The sequence below is a fragment of the Heterocephalus glaber genome, unplaced genomic scaffold (assembly GCF_053883595.1).
Source record: "Heterocephalus glaber isolate CG9 unplaced genomic scaffold, H.glaber_assembly_v1.0 deba00001504, whole genome shotgun sequence".
NCBI classification, from domain to species: domain Eukaryota; kingdom Metazoa; phylum Chordata; class Mammalia; order Rodentia; family Bathyergidae; genus Heterocephalus; species Heterocephalus glaber.
The window spans coordinates 58,109,688-58,131,517 of record NW_028258324.1 but is presented as its reverse complement, the minus strand read 5'-3'; the positions used below and the strand labels follow the sequence as shown (position 1 = coordinate 58,131,517).

General features: G+C 41.9%; 1 long non-coding RNA gene across 1 annotated transcript; it reads left to right on the top strand.

Annotated features, from left to right (window-relative positions):
- Positions 1 to 4,302: 4,302 nt before the first annotated feature.
- On the top strand, positions 4,303 to 20,362 carry LOC147825363 (uncharacterized). Its single transcript, XR_015440765.1, has 3 exons — positions 4,303 to 4,443; positions 7,019 to 7,332; positions 20,130 to 20,362. It is a non-coding gene; the product is annotated as an uncharacterized LOC147825363 (long non-coding RNA).
- The last annotated feature ends 1,468 nt before the right edge of the window (positions 20,363 to 21,830 follow it).

Below are 21,830 nucleotides of genomic sequence, written 5' to 3'. Positions count from 1 at the left end.
AGAATGTTCCTTGGATTTCAGTTGACATTTCTGTGCAGTTCACAATTTCGATGACCCATGACTGCAGGTGTGTTCAGATGACAATTCTTAGCACTGGGGGCTCTATCCAGTGTCCTCACCCCCCAGGTGCGGGAGCTGCAGCCCAGCAAGGGCAAACACCTTGCTTTGAGCTGAGGGAGTAGTGGCTGACAGTGCCCTAAGCTGGACCTTGCTGTGCTGTCCCTTCTCCTGGCAGATGCTGATTCTCCCAGCTCCCCGGAACCTTGGAAGTGCTCTGGACTGGCTGCAACATAGGGTGGTCCATGCAGATCCCACTCACTGGCCCTCTTTGTAGGCCATGAACAACTTACAAGGAGTGATCAAAGTATATAGTGAATGTCTAAATTTAAAAATTTAATCCATTAAAAAACACATTGCCATTAATCCCCTTAAATACTCTCCCTTGCGTCAGACATACTTGCCTCACTGTTCTTGCCACTCTGTGATGCAGTTCTGGAAGTCCTCTCTCCAAAGTGTCTTTACAAGGTGTGATTAAAAATATGGTGAATTGGGCCAGGGATTTAGCTCAGTGGTTTCGCCACCTACTGCGCAAGCTCAAGGACCCGAGTTCAATCCCCGGTACCAAAAAATATATATATATATATATGGTGAATGCTGCTGCCCAGGCCCATCCAACAGAAAGGCAGCTCATAAAAACATGACAGTGTGTCCTCCTCCACCTTATTCACCAGGTCTGGCACCTTACAACTTCTACCTCTTCTCTAAAGTCAAAATGACCACAAAAGGCAAATGTTTTGACTCCGTTCAGGGTATAAGGGCAGCCCAACAGCACAGCTAAAGACACTCAAAAAAGAGCACTCCAGAACTGCTCAGAGAGTGGCAGGGAAGATGGGATGAGTGTGTTTGAAGTGGGGGGAGGAGGGCATTTTGAGGGGGATTCATGGCAACGTGTCTTTGACTATGGTTATTTTTATTTAAACACATACTGTATTTTTCTATTACACCATATATATCTATACCTATATCTATATATCACCCCTCCCTCCTCAGCTGGAAAACAATTGAGTAAATTTAGAGGAAGACAAAGAAATCTGGCAGAAATTGAGTGCATTTGGTTCTTGCCACCTCATCAGACCAGGGTCCAAATCTTGGACATTTATTTCTGTTGAGTTCTTGTCCATAACCAACCATGTGGCCCCTTTTGTGTAGTTAACAAATCAAAGTCTCAACATTTAGGTATTCATCACACTTTCAGGGAAACAAAATAATGGCCTATCGATCCATTAACCCCAAGCTGGCTCTAGTCTTTGGTTTCTCCTTAGCCATAGGGAGCGAACATGCTCATGTGCAAACCCCACATAGTCCAGCAGACGGTAGGCAGTGAGCCCAGCCTTCCATTCCCCACGGCTAGAAGCAGAATGGGGCTCAGGCTAAGTCAGGCCACACACTTCACACTTTCGGAGCCCTGGCTTGCAAACATTTCGTCAGTTTTCCCACTAAACTGCTCTTCCTGTCCCAGACCTTCTGCCTGCCCCACAACTCCACACAGTTAACTGCTGATCTCCCCTCTGCCCTCATCATCAGCTGCTTTATTCTAGCTTCTTCCTCTGCCCTTGAGAGCAGCAGCCCAGTCCTAAAAATAGCTCCCCCTTGATGCTGCCCTTTCTTTCATCTGAGATGTGATGCCTTTTCCCTTGCACTTCTAGAACATGAAGGGGGAGATTACACTTCCCAAATTTAAGAATAAAATAGTAATTCAAATGACAAAACTGGTACTTCAATACCAGGCACTAAGCTGAGCACCTAGCAAGGAGAAGAAACCAATCTTCTGTTGGACAGGTCATTTTTTATCTCAAATAGTGGTCTGTGGGCACACAGACTAAGGTTGGTTTCATTACAGCCTGATCTCTGATGACAGCGACACTGTGAAAGCTACACTCCAACAAACTATCAGTCTCTCCCTTCCTTCCCCAGGTAAACACCAGACAGAGCCGTTACCACTGTATTCTTATGCCTCCAACATTCAAACCTCAACATCTCTCCCACAACCACATCGCTCCTGCTTAAAAACTGGAGCTAAATGTGAAGCTAATCAACATCACAACCCAACAGCCACAGTATAAGAGTTAGAAAGAGAAATAAATATGTGGGAAGGAAGTGAACTCCAAAAAACTTACTTCTACCTACAGATTCAACAAATTGTTTCTTATCAGATTCAACAGTCTGGGATGGAACTTTGGGTAATGTTTATATGGACATTCCTCTCCAAGCGCCACAGAACTCATACAGCTCGTGATCCTCCCTGTTCTCCGCACCCCATGGTCACCCTTTAAAATGATTTATCTGGTCGGGGATTTAGCTCTGTGCCACCACCTGCCTCGCAAGCACAAGGTCCCGAGTTCGATCCCCAGTACCAAAAGAAAAACAAAAGATTTATCTGGCCACCCTATCCCAGAAGCACCCACATCTGGTCTCCCTTCTCGAAATCTTTCTCCCCATTCGTCTTCCTTCCTCAGACTGTCAAAGTGGCACTTTGAACAAAAATATTTGAATAAATCTAGCGAACAGATTCCGCACTTACCTATTTCACCCATTGATATATGGTAAGACCAAGAAGTGTTCAATAAACATATTCTTCACGAATTCATGAGTGATCAAGAGAAGTGTAAAACAGAGCTGGGAGTATATCTGGGACAAAGCATACGCTTAGCATGCATGAGGCCTTGGGTTCGATCCCCAGCACAGCAAAAATACAAATAGGAAAAAGAGAACTTTAAATCATGAAACTTATTTTTGCCTAGCAAGCAACATTTTGTGTGTGTGTGGGGGGGGGGGGTTCTGTGACTTTTTAAAAATGATTCTTCCCAGTGCTGACAGAAATGTAGTGAAATCTGAGCACTCTCGCCATCTTCTTGGCAATACGGTTTTTCAGCGAGCTCTTTCTCTTTCAGGAACTAACCCTATAAAGCTGGCTATGGTGGTACGTGGTTGTAATCTGAGCACTCTGGGAGGCTGGGGCATGAGGACTTCAAGTTAGAGACCAGCCTGGGCAATTTAGTGACTTACCAAGATCCTGTCTCAAAATAACAACTAAAATAAAATAAGAGCTGGAGTGTAGCTCAGTGTCAAGGCTCTGGATTCAATCCTTAGTACTGAAACAATAGCCAAAATAGAGGCCAAAAAGGAAAGAAAAAGTGTCTTTCAGAAACACTTCCAAAATTTGAAAGTGTTAGAGCTCAGCAATAATGGAATATTAAGTAAAGGGTGGCACCATCACTTAATGAAATATACAGCTATTAAAAGTATTATTAAATGCATATAATAACAAAAGAAGTGAAACAGAGAAGCAAAAAAAGTTTGAGTATTGCATTAACTCCTATGTAAAACCTGCAGAGATGCGTGCAGAAAATGCTAAGAGGGGGAAGTAGGTTTGGGTCCTGGCTCCCAAGTTTCTAGACAGTGTGATTTTAGGTGGGTTAATCTCTGTGGCTCAACTTTTTTACATTAGTAACACTGTGATGATAATGATAAGAATAACAATAAAGACAGCTCATTTCATAGGAAGATTCCAGACAAGGAGGTAAAGGAGTGGTATGCCTGAAATAGGTTGGCATCCTATCCATCTGATGACTACGGTGACCATGCCGAGGGTGCAGGAACAATGGTGTTTTACCTTTGCTTCCTGAATTGTTGGTGACAGGCTAACACCACACACATCATGGTGGTCTCTCCTTCTTCCTCCCCCAGATGTAGGTCATTCAGCCCATGGTGCTATTTCTCTTGCCTCCTAGGAATCCCTGTAGTGCTTTCTTCTTACTAAGATCGCTTGGCAACGTTTTTATGCTGCCTGGAGCTCACTGCCACCCTTTATAGATACACACTGCTGATCTCCAACCCCCAACATGCCACTCAGGGAAGGGCAATCCTAGCTTCCTCTTCATAGGCCTTCAGTGCAAAACCAAATGCACCTCAACAGGTTGATTTCATTTTTAATTAATTACATTTTTTGACCTAGGGACTCTAAATTGCCCAGGCTGGGCTCATATTAATTTGGCAATCATACAGATAGGAGTACATAGAGTGTCTAGAATTCAATAGATACTTTTCTGTTTCTTAATCATATTTTATTTCCATCATCAGATAAGAGCTGAAGAAAAAGTTCTGGGTTGGTTTTCCAACCCAATTTTTTGTATTCATCCTTTTAGTTTTACAACTCAGCAGAGTCTACAGATAGACACCTTCTTTGCTTCCAAGATGAGCCAATTCTATATCTTCCCTGTACAGAAATAAATGGAGTAAATGAGGTCAGTGGTGACTCATTCTTAGAACAAAGGATATGACAGGTGGAAAGCCAGAGGGTGAGCAGAAGATATCGAGGAAAAGAACCCTTTGGAAAACAGGATTCCACTCAAATTCAACTAAAACGATGTTCTGAATCCAAAGGTAAATTGTTTTGCTTAAAGTTTTTGTGCCTACTATTTCCCTAGGGCAGGGGTCTACAAGCAGATACCTTTGATTGTGCAGGCTCCTTTTGCATTTTTTCACAATTATACTATCTCCAGTTATATAAACACCCTCATGATGACAGTCTTCGGTTAGCGAAGTATTATAGGAAGATGAAGCTTACTTTAACTTTGAGAGTTGGTTTTAGCATCAAACCAGACTAAAGCTTATATGGATATATAAGAGAATAGACCAATGCCATTGTCTGCTTGCCTTAAATTATTTTATTAAAAGGAACATATTAATTATAATGAAAGCAAATTTGGACTCTGTGGGTTTCTAAAGAAAATTCCTTTGTAGTATCATGGGAGGATTTCCTACCATTTTTCTCTTTCTGATGAAATTAACTCCCCATGGTTGGTCAGCAGGATAATCTCATTTTAGCCAATGAGCTTGGGAGTTGCTGTTGATCTCACAAAGGGAAAGACAAGTATCTGCAGTCATGGCAACCATGCATGCACTGATCATCTCTGGACCCTTCCGCCTAATGATAGACACTGGCTTGCTTCTTAGATGATTAATCTTTTCCCCTGTGAACCTCCTTGAATACATTAGCCAAACAAGTCTGATAAATTTGTTTATCCCAAGACAATCATTAGAAAATTACCTGCAAAAGTAATTCTCAATAGAGCAGTTTATGAATGGAAAGCCATATGGCTGATAAAAACAGAAATAAGCAATGAAATCTTTTGCGGGATATCACGAGTTAGGAAAGTTTTTCCTCTTTAAGCTTGATCATTTTGTACTAAATCCCAAAAGCTCAGTAGCCTGAAGGCCATTTTCCGTGAGCAGAAAAACCTTTCTCTAGTCGCTACTTGTCCCTCCAACCAATTCTGCACACCTACTGTGGGCTAGCTCTGGTATCCACTGGTGAACATGAGCTGTCTCTGCCTCCCCGATCCTGCAGTCCAATGGGAGGAGACAGATGTGTTAATAGATAATTACAGCACACCACAAGGGTGGAACTAGAGAGCTCTGGGAGCAACTGACAGGAATGGATAACTATTTTTCAGAACCAACAAAACCTTACTGTAGTGACATTCAGACCAGGCCAAAAAAAAGATGGATGAGCAGGGCTTTTCCAAGAGAGAGAATATTCTAGGCAAAGAGAGGACCATCAGAGAAGCACATGGTTGACTCCTGGGTCGAAAAGAGCCTGGCACTGCAGGATATTGGCCACATCTTATTCCAGAAAAGGAAATCACAAGTGTGGGCTGGGGCCAGGATGAGGAACCACAGGGTGGCATAAGCATGGTCGGGTCTCGCGAAGATGGAGATGATGAGGATGGACAGGAGAAACCAATTCAGAAGTTCTCTCTGAGGCTGATCATGAGAATAAGGCTGTCTGTGTGCCCTCGGCAATGCCCTGGCTCAGGAAAGAGAAGATAATGAACACTCATCAGATCTGGACACAGTCACCCTTCCACCGCCCAGGGGTCAGTTCAGTGAGCAAGAGACAGGGCTGGGTCCTCACATGTGTGGGAGATGTAAAATGAGAACAGGTATTTATTTATTTATTTATTTATTTATTTATTTATTTTTGGTACTGGGGATTGAACTTGGGACCTTGGGCTTGCGAGGCAGGCAGTGGAACCCCCGGCCTGAGAACAGGTATTTAAAGGACTAAATGAGACAACTATGCGGTGCATCTTATTGATCAAACGAGCTTATATAAACAAAGATGAAAAAAACTTCACAAAAACCAAGTGGTGAGGGAGGAGGTTGGACCAGTGGCCAAGGGAGCCTGATGCTAGGTAGAGATTCTGAAGGCGGTAGGGCAGTTGGGCTCACGCCCGAGGTGTGGACACAATGCAATGGCTCCCTTAAGGCCTGCTACGGAAACAGACTGGGACAGAAGGTGCTACACAGCTCGCCTATAGCTGCTAATGTTCTCCAACCCAATTCAGGGGCCCAGCAAGAGAGCAGCTCCAGGGCCAGACCTGGGCCCCGGGCCTGCAGACTTCTGTGTCTGTAGCTCTGTCTGAGGATCCCAGCCCTCTTCCTTCACTTCCCCTCGCATTCTCAAAACAGTGTCACTCACCGAAAATTTGCTCCTCAGGAGCCTCAGAAAGAAGTTAATCATTAAGTCAAGAAGTCTATATTTTCCAAATTTCAACAGTATGTACTAGATTTTAAATCAAAATATTTTTTAAAATATAAAATTACAGGTCAGGTGTGGTGGTGTACACTTGTTATCCCAGCACTGGGAGGCTGAGGCAGGAGGATTGTCATGAGTTTGAGATCAGCCTGGACTACATAGTGAGACCCTGTCTCAAAAAACAAAACAGAAAAATTATCTCCAGAACTGCGTCCCTGTGATAGCATATTCACAGCAAGCTGGACACAGTCATCATAAGAGTTTGCAAAGCGCATGCTCTGTACCAGGCCCCAGGCCAAGCCTCCACTGAAGTCATTTTACCCCTTGCAGCAACCCAGGAAGAGGAGTCCTGCTATTTTTTCTATTTAAATGGTGAGAAAACAGAATTAGAAATATATATCTTGATGCCCTATCTAGGTCCTGAGTCGCACGGAACATGCTGAATCAGCCCGCTGCAGAAAGGCAGGTCTGTGCACGCCCTACCACGGTCCTGAGTCACGCGGAAGACGCCGAATCACCCCACTGCAGACAGGCAGGTCTGCCCGCACCCTACCGAGGTCCCCAGTTGCGCAGAACACAAGCCGAATGAGCCTGCTGCAGACAGGCAGGTCTGTGCACGCCCTACCGAGGTCCTGAGTCGCGCGGAAGACACCAAATCACCCCGCTGCAGAAAGGCAGCCACCTGATTCCACACTACAAAGACGCAGAGGACACCAGACCACCAGACCAAGGTACTGAGTCCCGCTGCTCCCGGCCCAGAGGTAGGGGCTTCTGAGCCGTCGTCCCACTGCTCCTGGCCCAGAGGAAGGGGCTTCCGGGCCACGATCCCTCCCACCACTCCTGGCCCAGAGGGAGGGGCTTCTGAGCCATCATACCACGGCTCCTGGTCCAGAGGAAGGGGTTTCCCAGCCACCATCCCTCCGGCTGCTCCCAGCCCACAGGAAAAGGCTTTTGGGTCACCATCCCTACCGCTGCTCCCGGCCCCTGTCCCACCTCACCCAGCTCAGAGGAGGTAATCTGTGCAGGTGCTAACAGGCCCCCACCCCAGTCAAAATGAGAAAACATGTAAATAAGTCTCAAAACCAGACTTCCAGCTCACCTACAGCAACCCCAAAGGGAAATGAGATGGAACACTCTGATACTCAACCACCTGGACCCACTGAACTGGCAACAAAAGGGGATCTGGAAAAAATGAAATCAGAAATAATTTCTCAGATAACAGGAAAAATTGTGCCCATACTGCAAGACATGATTAATAAACCTACAGAGGAGCTGAGGAACATGATGGAATCCCAACATAAGAAACAAATGGAATCCACAAAACAGATGCAATAGATTTCCAGGACATGAAAAACTCCATTGAAAGTCTACACAGCAGAATGAGCCAATGTAAGGACAGAATTTCAGATATAGAAGATAAGATTGCAATTAGTGACCAGGAAAAGAAAAATTGCTTCAAAATTATAAGGGAACATGAGAAATCAATCCAGCAGCTGCTAGATGATGCAAAGAAGAATAACATAAGACTGATTGGAGTCAATGAAGAAACAAGAGAGAGTGCAGATGACATAAAAAAATCTCTTCACAGAAATAATGGCAGAAAACTTCCCAAGCAGGGGAAAAGAGCTTGACATACAGATAAGTGAGGCATATAGGACTCCAAATAGCCTTGATCAAAAAAAATCTACACATAGGCATATAATTGTTAAGATTCCAGAAACACAACAGAAGAACAAAGTTCTACAAGCAGTCAGAGAAAAGAAACAAATCACATACAAAGGAAAGCCCATCAGAATCACAGCAGACTTCTCAACACAAACCATCAAGGCAAGAAGACCTTGGAGTGACATATTCCAAGACCTAAAAGAAAACAGCCTCCAACCCAGATTGATGTACCCTGCAAAACTATCTTTCAAAATGGATGGAGAAATAAGATACTTTCATGACAAAGAGCGCCTTAGGAACTTTGTGAATACCAAACCAGCACTCCAAAGAATTTTACACAATATCCTAGGAACAGATATTGAGGATCACAACCCCAGGAAGCAAAGCAGAATGAACCCATCTGGCATGACAAGAAATTAAATGTAAAGGGGGAGAACCCAACAAAAAGAAAAAGTCATGGCAATGACAAGTCAATACATTTCAGTTATAACCATCAACGTTAATGGTCTCAATTCACCAATCAAAAGAAATAGACTGGCAGAATGAGTCAAGAAGCAAAATGCAACAATATGCTGCATACAAGAAACACAATTCAAAAGGAAACTCTTAGACTGAAAGTTAAAGGGTGGAAAACAATACTGCATGTGACAGGAACCCCCCAAAAAGCAGGAATAGCTATCCTCTTGGAAGATCAAGTAGATTTCAAACCAACACTGATTAAGAGAGATGAAGAAGGACACTACATCCTTGTAAAGGGAAGAATCCAAGAGGAAGAGATGACAATCATAAATATCTATGCACCAAACACTAGTGCACCCAACTATATAAAACAAATACTAACAGACATGAAAAGTTATATATGTACTAATACAATTGTAGTGGGGGACCTCAACACCCCACTGTCACAAATAGATAGGTCAACTAGACTAAAAATAAGTATTGAAATACTAGAACTCAATCGAACTCTTGAACAAATGAACTTAACAGATGTTTACAGAGTGTTCCACCCCACAAAATCAGAATAGACATTCTTCCCAGCTGCACATGGGTCATTCTCCAAAATAGACCACATACTCACACATAGAACATGTTTAAGTAAGTGCAAAGGAATTGAAGTTATCCCCTGTATATTATCAGACCATAATGGGATGAAATTGGAGATCCATAGCAAAAGAAACTCAAAAACTTTCATAAACACATGGAAATTGAACAACACACTTCTGAATAACCAATGGGTCACAGAGGAAATTAAAGAAGAAATCAGACAGTTCCTTCAATTAAACTACAATGACAATACAACATATCGGAATCTATGGGACACAATGAAAGCAGTCTTAGGAGGGAAATTCATAGCAGTGAATATGCATATTAGGAAAATAGAATGAGCCCAATTAAACAACCTGATGCTGAACCTCAAGCTTCAGAAAAAGAAGACAAGGACAACCTCAAAGCTCATACAAGGGAGGAAATTATAAAGATCAGAGGAGAAATCAATGCAATGGAGACCAAGAGAAAGATACAAAAAATCAATGGAGCCAAGAGTTGGTTCTTCGAAAGAATCAGCAAAATTGACAAACCTTTAGCCAACCTTGTCAGAAAAAGGAAAGAAAAGGCCCAAATCCATGCAATTAGGAATGAAAAGGGTGAAATTACAACAGACCCAGCAGAAATCCAGAGGATCATCAATACCTACTTCCAGAACCTATATAAAAATAAAATGGACAACACAGAAGAAATGGACAGATTCCTAGATACATATGAATTACCAAAGTTGAATGAAGAAGACCTAAAAATTCTGAACAACCCAATATCACCCAATGAAATTGAAAACGTAATTAAAAACTTATCAACTAAGAAAAGCCTGGGCCCTGATGGCTTCACTGCTGAATTCTACAAGACATTTAGAGAGGAACTACTGCCACTGGTGTTTAAACTCTTCAATGAAATTGAAAGGGAAGCAATACTCCCAAATTCATTCCTGGAAGCAAGCATCACCTTGATCTCCAAAGCACAGAAAGACCCAACTGAAAAAGAGTACTATAGGCCAATCTCACTAATGAACATAGATACAAAAATCCTTAATAAGATCATGGCAAATAGAATGCAGATCATCAAGAAGATCATACACCCTGATCAAGTGGGATTCATCCCAGGGATGCAGGGATGGTTCAATATACAAAAATCAATCAATGTAATACACTATATCAATAGAGCCAAGGACAAAAACCATATGATTATCTCCATAGATGCAGAAAAAAGCATTTGACAAAATCCAACATGCATTTATGATAAAAACCCTACAAAAAATTGGAATAGATGGTCTCTACCTCAAACTGATAGAAGCCATCTATGAAAAACCAACAGCCAATATCATACTAAATGGTCAAAAACGGAAATCCTTCACACTAAAATCAAGAACAAGACAAGGATGTCCACTATCACCACTCTTGTTCAATATAGTTCTGGAAACATTAGCCACAGCAATTAGACAAGAGAAAGAAATAAAAGGAATAAAGATAGGAAATGAAGAAGTCAAATTGTCATTATTTGCAGATGACATGATATTCTATATAGAAGACCCCAAGAGCTCCACCAAAAGTCTTCTAGACTTAATAACCAAATTCAGTCAAGTAGCTGGTTACAAGGTCAAAACACAAAAATCAATAGCTTTCCTCTACACCAATGACAGACTCACTGAGAGAGAAATAGGGCAAATAATCCCTTTCCCAATAGCATCTAAAAAACTGAAATACCTGGGAATCATCCTAATGAAAGAAATCAAAGACCTCTTCTCTGAAAACTATGGCACTCTGAAAAGAGAGATTGAAGATGATATCAGAAAATGGACAGACATCCCCTGCTCCTGGGTAGGAAGGATTAATATAGTGAAAATGGCCATACTTCCAAAACTGCTATAGAGATTTAATGCAATTCCAATTGAGATCCCAGCAGCATATTTCACAGACCTTGAGAAAACAATCCAAAAATTCATTTGGAGCAAGAAGAGACCCAGAATAGCAAAAGCAATTCTAGGTAACAGAGAAGTGGCAGGGAGTGTCACAATCCCCAACCTGCAACTCTACTACAAAGCTACTGTGATAAAAGCAGCATGGTACTGGCAAAGAAACAGACTTGAGGACCAGTGGAACAGATTAGAAGATGCAGAAACAACTCCAGACACATTCAGACATCTCGTCTTCGACAAAGAAGCCAAACACCCTCACTGGAGGAAAGATAGCCTCTTTAATAAATGGTGCTGAAAAAATTGGGCTTCAACTTGCCAAAGATTAAAACTAGACCTATATCTCTCACCATGCACTAAACTAAAATCAAAATGGATTAAAGATCTAAATATTAAAATAGAAACTCTGAACCAGTTGGAACAGAGGTTAGGTAGAACCCTTGAAGACATCGGTGTAGGAAAAGATTTTATGAACAAAACCTCAGTTGCCCGTGGACTAGCACAAACAATCAACAAGTGGGATCTCTTCTTATTAAAAGGCTTCTGCACAGCAAGAGAACCTACCAGCAGTGTGAAGAGACAACCCACAATGTGGGAAACAATCTTCACCTGCTCTTCCTCAGAGAAAGGTCTACTATCTCGAATCTATAAAGAACTGAAAAACATCAGACCTCCCAAATTTAAAGACCCAGTTGAAAAATGGGCATCTGAAATGAACAGACATTTCTCAGACAAAGAAGTAGAAAGAGCAAATAAATACATGAAGAAATGTTCAACATCACTGGTCATTCGAGAGATGCAAATGAAAACAATGCTGAGATTCCACTTCACTCCAGAAAGAATGGCTGCTATCATGAAATCAACCAATAACAAATGCTGGTGGGGCTGTGGGGAAAGAGGAACCCTGCTCCACTGCTGGTGGGAGTGTAGACTGGTGCATCCACTGTGGAAATCAGTATGGAGATACCTCAAAGAACTAGGACTAGGAGTCCCATTTGACCCCGCTATTCCACTGCTGGGGATCTTCCCCAAAGAATTAAAAGAATCATACCACAGTGATATATGTGCACCCATGTTCATAGCAGCACAGTTTGTAATAGCTAAAACTTGGAAATAGTCCAAATGTCCATCAACTGGAGACTGAATAAAGAAAATGTGGGTTTTTTTTTTTATAAAATGGAGTACTACTCAGCCACAAAAAATGAGAAATTAGAGACATTTATAGCTAAGTGGATGCACATTGAGGCGATACTCTTAAGTGAAATAAATAGGACACACATGTGTAAATACCAAATAGTTTCTCTGGTGTGAGAAACTGAAAGTGTAAATAAGGACTAAATGTATAATAGGTAATGTGAAATAGGAAGAAAAGGGGCAAAGGGGAAGGAAGTGGGAGGGCTAGGGGAAAGGATAGAAGGGAATGGGATTAATATGAGGAAATGGAAAAATAGGAACAAAATCTTTGTAAATAGGGAGGACTGGAGGGGTTGAAGGGAGGGCTGGGCAAGGGTGAAAAATAAGAACCAAGAGAGTATGTAAAGGTGCAAATTTCCAATGATGAATGTCATTATATTGTATACCTAAAATGTACCAATTATTAGAATGTATAAGCGATAATGTAAAATAGGAAGCAAAGTTCCAAAGGCGTAGGGGTAGTGGGAGGGTCAGGGGAAAGGAAAGAAGGGAAAGGAAAAAATGATGAGAAATGGAAAAAATGGAAATAAAGTCTTTGTAAATAGGGAAGGATGGAGGGCGTGAAGGGAGGGCTAGGAATGGGGAAAAAATAAGAACCAAGATGCATTATATAAAGGTACAATTCCCAATGAGAAATGTAATTGTGTTGTATACCTACAATGTAAAAAAAAAAAAAAAGAAAAATTAAATACTTAGGAATTAACGTAACCAAAGAAGTGAAAGACCACTACATTGAAAACTACAGTACTCTGAAAAAGAAGATCAAAGACAGTGTCAGAAAATGAAAAGGTGTCCCCTTTTCCTGGATAGGCAGAACCAATATTGTTAAAATGACCATACTGCTAAAACTGATGCATAGATTTCATCCTATCCCAAGCAAAATAGCAACAGCATCCCTCACAGAACTACAGAAGATGATCCAAAAGTTCATACAGAACCAGAAGAGATCCAGAATAGTAAAAACAACAAGAGCAAAGCAGGAAGTATCACAGTCCTGGATTTCATGTCATATTACAGTGATAAAACAGCCTATTATTGGCAAAACAATATACGTATGGATCGATGGAACAGAATAGAGGACACAGAAGAAAGGGACATTCAACCATCTGATCTTTGACAAAGGGGCCAAAAACATACACTGAAGGAAAGATAGCCTCTTTAGCAAATGGTGCTGGGAAAATTGACTATCCACATGCAAAAGATTGAGTCTAGACCAATATGTGCACCATACCCTAAACTAAAATAAAAATGGGTCAAAGATCTAAATGTTAAAACAGAAACACTTGATCTATTGGAAAATAAAATAGGTAATAAAACTCGTGCAGACATAGGCATAGGCAAGAACTTTGTGAACAGAATCTCAACTGCAAAAGAAACAACAGCAAGAATCAATAATGGGATCACATCAAATTAAAAGGCTTCTGCACCGCAAAGGAAACAACCAACAGAGTGATGAGACAACCTACAGAATGAGAAAAAAATTTTCCAGGTACGCCTTGGACCGAAGATTAATATCTATAATATATAATGAACCCAAAAAATTAGACCCCCAAAAATAAAGACTCGATCAAAAAATGGGCAACTGAAATGAATAGACACTTCTCAGAAGACGTACAAATGGCCAATAAATACATTTTTTTTTGTACCAGGGATTGAACTCAAGTCCTTACACTTTTGCAGCAGGTAGCAAAATCACTGAGCTAAATCCCCAGCCCAATAAATACATTTTTCAAAGTTTAAGATGTCTGGCCATTAGAGAAATGCAAATTAAAGCAACACTGAGATTCTTTCAATCTTACTCCAGAAAGAATGGCCATCATCAAGAAATCAAATAATAACACAAATGCTGGCAAGGCTGTAGGAGCAAAAGGAGCCCTTTGTTGTTTGTAGAAATGTAAACTAGTACAACTACTATGGGAATCAGTATCTCCATACTGATTCCTCAAAAAACTAAAAATAGAAATTACATTTGATGCAGCTATTACCTTTCTAGGTATCTTCCCAAAATTAAAGACATCATATTACAGTAACACATGCATACCCTTTGAGATCATAATGTTAAGTGAAATAAATCAGACACACAAGTTTAAATGCCACATGGTTCCCCTTATATGAAAAACCCAAAGTATAAATAAAGAGCAAAATAAGCCAGGCATGGTGGTGCACACCTGTAATCCCCGCACTCAGGAGGCTGAGACAGAAGGATGGCCATAGTGAGCTCAAAGCCAGCCTGAACTGCACAATGAGACCCTGTTTTCAAAAACCAAAATAATAATAGTTGTTATTATAATAAAAGAAAAGAATGAGCAAGTAAGTGAAAAAAGGAAAGAGATGGAGAGATAGAGAAAAGAAAGAGGAAAACATCCTCCCAAGATTTAAGATTTTACCTGAAAACTACATTAATGGCAAGGAAATGGGAGAGGGAATCCATCGGTGATTATATCCTGAGCACCTGCACACCAGGCCCTAGGATACAGATAGGGGGGACCTTATGACCGACCGCGAGCACTTGGAGAATGTAGTCTAAGGAGCGAGCGTAACACGTGCCTGAAGCGCGGCTGCACAGGCCAGAGGGGACAGGAGTCTGCCTGTGCGTGCCACCTCTGAAGGCCTGCCTTCGTTGTCCTAGGTGATCGCCTCTGGGCGCTATTCAATCCCCACCCCCACCCCACCCCCCGCCTTTCAGAGGAGGAAAATTGAGCTCGAGGTGAGGGAGTTTATCTAAAGACATATAAGTACTCAAGGAGAACCTAGGTTTTCAATCCGGGTCTGTATCATTTCACAGTTTGCATACTCCTCACTGCGTGGTGAAGTCACAAAAAAGCATCCTAGGCCCATTTCCCACAGTGCAGTCACTGGACAGCTGACCTTCCTTCAGAAACAAATGCCCAGCGTGCACAGTGTGCGGCTCTCCCTGGGTTCCTTCCTCTTCCTCGTTTTTTCTCCACACAAGCAGTTTCCCCAGGACCAGGGCACAGCGCGCTGCCTCCTGAAAGACCTTGTGTTTTGATTCCAAAACACACCAGACACACATTTGTTTGTGCATTTTTTATCTCTCAGACCCTAAAGATCCGATCCACCGTGTGTTCTCGGTCTCCCTGCCCCCAAGTTCAGCCTGAGCTTTTCACTAGGCCTCTTCATCTGCAATCGATCCTCTGTGCTTTTTCCCCTCTGAAGCCCACCATCAGAACTACTGACAAAAAAAAAAAAAGAACTGCTGACCTAATCTTACCTCTGCAAAGGTAATGCACGGTGCTGAGAACTCCAGGAAACCAGGCTGTCAGACTACACGACAGTAAGAGGGTCCCTCACTGCACCATCTAAACTGGAGCCGCCACAGAAACCAGCTTAGCTTTCCTCCCAAAAGTGACCTCCTCCATTCACTTTCTTACATTAGCCTGGGGCGGGGGGGCTTCAGGACAAAACTAGGAGAAAACCTGTGCATCCCTGGCTTCTTATTCATTCAGAAATGTCCATAGGGAACAGCACAAGGCCCCAGGGAAATAGGACACCCTGCATGGGTAGAGAGACCTTCCAGGCAGAAGAGTCTTGGAAGAAGATATAGATACTGGGGGTGGGGGGTCTGGATTAGGCAAAGGGAATTGAGGGGACCTGGGCAGAGTTCAGATGTTCGAGGACCCTAGGGTCGTGTGAAAGCTTTTGGCAAATGCACTGAGGTCCAGAAACCACTACTGCTAGCCCTGAGCTAGAGAAAAACTGGGGCCAGGACAGAAACTCAGACAGACCCACTAATATCTCTGGCACAGTCTCTGCCTCCTGATCCCTCAGCCCCCAAGAAAGCTCTACTACACAGCCCTGACAGAAGAATTATTTCATTCTCTTGCTCAAGAACCTACCCCAGCTCTTTGTGTCCTGTCGCTATGGTGATTGTACCCCTGCTCTGTTCAGATGAGCCGGCTCACATGTAATGTGGAATAACTATGTGTAATGACTATGGCATCTCTTGTTATTCCCAATAGTGTTCCATTTGGTTACTCACGTGGTCACCATGTCCTCTACCAACTTCAAGCTCTCCCCATCTTAACATTTTGTCTTATGCTCAGTGATTCTCAAATCATCCTGTGTTCATTCAAAGGAAGTAAAGCTGATACACCATTATCATTTGGCTGCCTCTGCAACCTAAGTAGCACTATTTACTACCCCGACTATGTTGAGCCATGGTCCTTAAATATCCTCTAAGTTATATGACTAGTAAGTTATATATTCCAGTAAGGACAAACTAGTTTTTGAAGCTGTGATGTTAAGGGTACATGTGTTGGAATCCTGACATCGACACTTTTAACCTGTGTGGCCATAGGCAATAAGATGTTCTCTTGCAAAAAAAAAACAACAACAAAAAAGATATTCTCTCTCAAACCCTAGTTTCTGCATCTGTAAATAGTCTCATAAGCCATGACCCTAACTCAGAGTGTTGGCACAGGTGAAGTGCTTCATGTGCACAGGATGGAGAATAGTGGTGGCCCTCGCCACCCCCTTCCTCAGGTACACAGCCTGTCAGTTCTACTACATATCGATCATGATTAGGACCCCTTATCTGAGGAATGGCTCTGTCTCAGATATGGCTCTCCAGAGGCAGGGCCTGAGATGGGGATTCTTTTCCAAGTGACTTATCAGGGCAGTGCTCTTGGGACAGCAATATTTGGGAGGGGGTGTGAGGGATGCAAGACACACTGTGTGGGGAGAGGGAGATGTAATTTCAGTTTTAGATGAGCTTCAATCCAATCCCATGGGGAACTCTGGAGCCCAGTGGGTATCACAGAGTTATCCCAGCTTGATCAAGGGGCCTCCATTAGTGTACAACACCTGTATGGACTGGTGAGATGTCTACTATGTGGTACAGGCTCAAAAGGTTTGTGCATTCAATATGTGGAAGTTACAATATCTCTAAATCTCAGTCCCTTCATCTCCAAAGTGGCTGTAACAGAGCTTACATTATAGGTTGCTATAAAGATTTAGAAATAACACATTCCTGATCCTGACAGTAAATGGAAACACTTTTTGCTTCCATGAGCCAGTGTCTTAGTTTCTTTCTTCACTACTGAGACACAATACCTGACACCCCTAACTTAAAGAAGGAGAGGTTTATTTTGGGTCATAGTTTGTAGAGGTTTCAGGCCATAGTGGGCTGGCTGCAAGGGAAGGTGGCATGGAACATGGCAGGGGAGAAACAGTCCATGGCATGGCAGGCAGGAAGCCGGAAGAGGTCAACGGAGGAGAAGGAAAGAGATAGACCCAGGTCACATCCCCAGTGACCCACCTCCTAAGACCAGGCTTCACCTCCCAAATCACATTTAACTATACATACATCAGTGGACCAATCTAATGACTACCATTCTGCCATGGTCCAGTTGCCTTCCCAAAGCCCCTCCTATGTGTACATGAGGCTTTTAGGAGACATCTAGATTTAAATGATACCAAATAGGTTTCTCTGGGTGCATTATGAATAGCATCCAGCTTCTTCCACTTACATACCTCTATTCATGCTACCTCTCCTATCAACAACCCCACCCCAGAAAATGGTGCCCAAGTGTATGTATGAAAGGCACACACATGCATGCACACACATACAAACATACTCCCACACCCACCCCAAAAGAACCTGTCCTGTGTCCTCTGATTTCAGCTTCCCACTTCTCCACCCTGGTCACCTCCATCAACTTCTTCAAGATCACACTGATTTGACCCTTCTCTAAACTCCCTTTTCATTTAATTCCATGCAGCATAACATTTAATTGATTTCTAACATTTGGTCTTCTTCAACCAGATTTTAAATCCTACTCCTCTATCCCACCCTATCACAGGATTCAAATGAGCCTAAGGCATCGTGTGGGGGCTCAATGTGTCCTTTTGGCTTGATTATGAACTATTTCTTGATGAGAAGGATAATGAAATGCCTTGGTTGACCATTTCAATTCTCAAGATTCTCAGAGCTGGCAAAATCCCTCCCTGTGATCTAGAGATACTCGGCTGATAGCCTGGACCACTAGTGCATATAAAATGAATGATAATGGCTTCCCTGTAATTTAGCTCACAGATGAATCTTAGGTGAGATTTTTCTATTGGGTTCTAACAGTTTCTGAAAATTGGTGCCCTAGGAAGTGCAAAGTGGAATGCCCAACACAGCTCTGATTATCAACCGCAGTCTATGCATGCATTACAATAACAGCAGCAGGGCTGGGCTGCTTTCTGAATCCAGAAATCTCATATTAAATCAAACTTAACTGTTTAACAAGTGCAGTGGAGCCTAGTTTATGCAGTAAGTGTGTTTCCAGAAAGTTGATGCAAATTGAATTCGGGGGGATCAAGTCATATTTGAAATTCCCTCGGAGCAGTCTCTAAGTGATGGTATTATGTTACTGGGAATTTTCTCTGCAAATAATTATCTGTTCATTTATTTAATTACTGTGGAGAGCTTTTGGTGTTTTCAAATCAGGATGTACCTATATTTTCTCTCAAGCTTAAAAAAAACAATGAAAATTAGAAGCTAACAAAATATCATTCTCTTTTTGTCATTTTCTTTCATAACTTAAAATAAGTTACTTTATTAATTTTTAAATACTATTCATTTTTTTATCCTAGTCTCAATTTCACAGGTAAGAAAAAAATTCAGAGAGTTTAAATACCCAGGTTTATCCAGTGCGTTTGTTTGCTAGGCTACCACCAAAAATGCCACAGGATGAGTGGTTTAAGCCAGGGGTACCCAACCCACAGGGCATGACAGGTAGGATGTGTGGCCTGTTAGGAACTGGGACACATAGCAGAAGATGAAGAGTAGGGACTGGAACCAGCAACCCCAAGACCTAATCCAAGACCCTCTTCCATTGCACCTGTCTATATTTGTTCCTAGCAACATGTTGTTTCTGAAATTATCTTAAGAGTAAGGTTTCAAGTAAATAGGAGGCTTCATTTACATTTCTAAATTCCATCCTCAGACATTTTTTGCTGTCTGCAACACTGCACATGAAAATTAATTGTTTGTGGGAAAGATAAAGTTGGGAAGACTACTCAAGATCGGTGAAGTTTTACAACAGAGCACTCACAAAAACGTTAGCCATCTCAAAGAATGTCAGCAGTTAGATCTCCATTGGTGTTTGTAGGTAGCCTTATATCAGTCTCCGTCATGCAGGCCCTAAGCCCCACAGCTGAATTAAATCATCAGCAAAATTAAATCATCAGCAAATTAAATTAAATCATCCTGAACAGAGCAGGATCCAGAGTAGACCAGAGCTGGGCAAGGTGTTCAAACTTGTAATCCTAGCACCCTGGGAAGCTGAAATAGGAGGGTCTCAAGTTCAAGGCCAGCCTAGGCAACTTAATGACTTAGAGAGACCCTGTCTCAAACTTTATTAAAGATGAGGTAGGGTGAGGTGGGGTGGCTCAATGAGAAGGCCCTGGGTTTAATATCAAGATCAAAACAGCCAGGGATTTAGCTCAGTGGTGCTGCTGCCTGCCTCATGAGCTCAAGGTCCTGAGTTCAATCCTGGTACCAAAAAAAAAAAAAAATCAAAACAAAACAAAATTAAAAAGAAAGTAGATTCACCCATCTTCTAGGATGTTGTCAATCCATCCAACTCTCCCACCATCTGGCTCCTACTGGATACCCCCAAGATTTGCATAAATGGCTGCTGTCTTCCTGAGAATAAACAACCAAATAAATTACACCAAATGTCTCTGCTTTTCTTTTAGGTGCCTGTAACCAGCAATGGAGTTTAGTGCTCTTCCAAAGGCATCAACAGCCTGAGCACACTTCCTGTCTGTGGGCCCTCTCATGTCACCCATCGTCCCCGTTAGTGTGATTGGCACTGCCTGATGATCACATCTGCGTCACACATCCTGTAGACCATGTCCACAGTGGAAGCCGGGGCCCATTTGACAGCAAGAGTCTACGCAGTCATAAAGATCTCCTTTGGTCCTAATTAAATGTGTCCTCTCTGAAATATGTGCCTGACATTGAAAGTCTAGAGATCATGCTTTTCAACAAAGAAGTTGAATTTCTCTGTCTTCTATCCACTCCCTATCAATTACACAATTTCCCGAGTTATACATCTTTTTCTTCTTTCCCCAAATGTCCTTTTTGTAATTTGTAGTGATTAGTGAGGCCTACATTTTAAATTAACCCTCATTTTGATCTCTAAACAAGATCATGCTGTTTTTTTTGCATGAATCCTCATCAGTCCAAGGACTCTTAAAATGTAGGCTTTCTTAGCCAGCTGATCCAGGAGGACCGCAAGTTTGAGCCCCAAGCTGGGCAACTCAGCAACTTAGTGAGGATAGGGATGTAGTTCAGTGTGAAGGCCCAGGGTTCAATCCCCAGTACTGAAAAAAATCAGGACCTTTAAAGAACTCCCTGCACAGTCACATCTCTCTCTATAGACATGTCCTCTAATACTTTCAACTACTTCTGAAATATTTGGGGACAAGATTTTGCCCATGGGTTTCTGTCTCAAACCACTTTGAATAGAAAACCTCATTTGTCTTATGGCTTTATGAATATTTAAAGAAATATTATAACATATATTTTGAAATCTACCTGTTTTCTTAATTTGTGCAATAATTTACATAAAAGCTGAATATACTTGAAGTGTTTAAAAGATCTCATTAGTATTTGAATTGGGTTCTTATTTTTATATTGATGATGGATAAAATATGAATTAATTATATTTAACTATAATTGATATATAATTCCTTGTAATTGTTTTCAATTAGTAAATTTGGGATCTTGACTTCATCATATTAACATAAAATAATCCATTTAACTAAAAATTTTATACTATTTCACCAGACAATATACTGGTTAAATAGCACATTAGTTACCTCAGTCACATTTTTAGCTGAACAAATTTTTTAACTCTCTAAAAATTGATGATTCGGGCAGAATGGGAAGCTTCCAGGGAAACCTACCCCTGCTCCCAGCACAGAGTATGCTTCCAGGTTGACGTGCTGCAGCTCCCAGCACAGAAGAGGCTTCCAGGTCAATGTGCAACAGCTCCCAGTATAGAGTAGGTGGCTTCTGGCCAACCTACCACTGCTCCCAGCACAGAGAAGGTGAGCCACATGGGTGTCATCAGCAACCCCCCACCCCCGTCGAAATGAGAGGACATGAAAACAAGCCTCAGAACTAGACTTCCAGATCACCTACAGCAACCCCAAAGGGAAAAGAGATGGAACACTCTGATACTCAACCACGTGGACTCTCTGACCTAGGAACCTAAGAGGATCTGGGAAAAATGAAATCAGAAATAACTTCTCAGATAACAGCAGAGATTGTGCCCATAGTGCAAGACATGATTAATAAATCTTGAGAAGACACAGATAAAAAAATAGAGGCACTGAGGAACATGATGGAATCCCAACATAGGAAACAAATGGAATCCATAAAACAGATGA